We start from the raw sequence: 1865 nt of genomic DNA, 5'->3' as shown, positions 1-1865 counted from the left end.
TGTAACTGACAGCAACGCGCATGCGCAAGCAGCTGACTCGCGGGTGAAAGATGCGGCCATGCATGTGGCCGTCAGACACCCGTTGTTTCTTAGTTGCTGCTAGCCGCCGGAGTTAATTTCGCCGTACAAGCTGCAGTGATTCTAGACATGACTTTGTGCCCGTTGCCAGTGGGTTGCTGTCGTCTTCACCGCCCAGGGGAGACTCGTAGAAGACGTTGCACTCGCGACCGACCGACGACTGCCGAGAAATACACCTCCGAGCCAGGCCGTCGGCATCGAAGGTGAGTGCGAGGCTGAGCCTCGCGGCTAGGGTTACGTGTCCGTGAAACCTTCTATGGGCTGTAGTTTTACCAGTCCATTGTAGTTTTCTTTAAAAAAAAAGCCATATATCACAAGGGGTGCATAACATCGTTTTTGCGATTTCGCAAAATCGAAAGTTTGACTTCCTGCAGAGAAAGAATAAAATCTTGTAGAACCTAAATAGTTTTTAAGTAATTATATGCAGTTTTTTTTCTGTTGGAAGCCGCGAAAAAACTTTCTTGGTTCTCGGAATTTTGCAGAAAGAAGTAGCAAAAATTGTTTATGAAGAAATGCTTTCGAAGACGGGCACTTTTTATCACAATAATGGGACAAGGAGTGAGAACTTGGGCCTCAAATTTTTTCCCAATATTAATCGGTTTTCCCACGATACTTTCTGACTATCGTCGGACAAAATCCATACTTGCAGGGCGGTCTAATGTTTTTAATTATGCGTTGAAATCATCTAGAATTCCAAGATTTTGAGAATTGTCCAACTTAGAGATTAAAAACGCAGGTTAGTCGCAATTCTGGTGAACCTTAATGCAGAGTTAAAGCTGCTTTTCTGCAATCCTTTCTGCAATTGTTTTCACATTTCTGTCTGCAATTCTTTAGACATTTCTTCCTGGAATTCTCTCTGCTATCTTTTCTGCCATTCTTTACACATTTCTTTCCGCAATCCTGTAGTTTCATTTATGTTGTTTTCAATTTTATTTTTAATTTTTGGTCTGATTTCCTGATTTGTTTTGTTTCTCTTTAATTTTCTCTGTCCGCTTTTCTTTTGTTTTTACATTCTGTTTTGAACTTTTTTCTTTTTATGATTGGTTCCATCTTTTATTTTGTTATTTTAATTTTGCGCTCCGCTGCCTCCCAAGGTCGTTTTGTATACTGACATGACCTTGAAGAACGGGAGCAGTAGAGCTTTCGCTCAAAAAACTGTCACTGTCGCCTTTCTTTACAACTTACGTGAAAAGCCTTTAGTACCTGGCAATTCTAGGTAAACGATAAAGAGTAGCATTTTCTCATGTTATTTCTTGGGAAAATTCCTGGCTTCTGAGTACTTTTCTGGGATGAAGGTTTGGAAATAACTTTCTTGTGAATGGAATTTTTATATGCATATAAATTTTATTATGCGTTTACATTAACTCAGCTATAGCCTCGTCGGTATGTCAGCCTTTGGTCTTTTCTTCTAAGGTATTTTGTAAACAGCTGTCATTACAATAGAAACCTCTCCAATTTCGAAGCACTGTCTTGCGCCTATAGCAGCCCTTCGCCTCATGTCCTTCGTTTTGGTTTTTTACGTCAAGCGGTATTTGGCTAATGCAACTAAGCAAATCTTTCTGGCTTTGTTATAACGGGAAATATGGACATTTACGTATGGTGTTATAACGGGAAATATGGACATTTACGTATGAATATGATAAGATGAAGTGCAAACCCGCGGTAAAGCCATTCAGTGCTGCTGGATAAGTTCAGTTAAGGAGTCAGCGTGAATGTTTAGAACAAGTTTTTCCTGTTTAAGAACTGAACCTGTTCCGTTTTTACATGCCACTAAAGCGGGAGACAAT

The sequence above is a fragment of the Amblyomma americanum genome, chromosome 10, assembly GCF_052857255.1.
Source record: "Amblyomma americanum isolate KBUSLIRL-KWMA chromosome 10, ASM5285725v1, whole genome shotgun sequence".
In the NCBI taxonomy this organism is placed as follows: Eukaryota; Metazoa; Arthropoda; class Arachnida; order Ixodida; family Ixodidae; genus Amblyomma; species Amblyomma americanum.
This window is presented reverse-complemented; position numbering follows the sequence as displayed.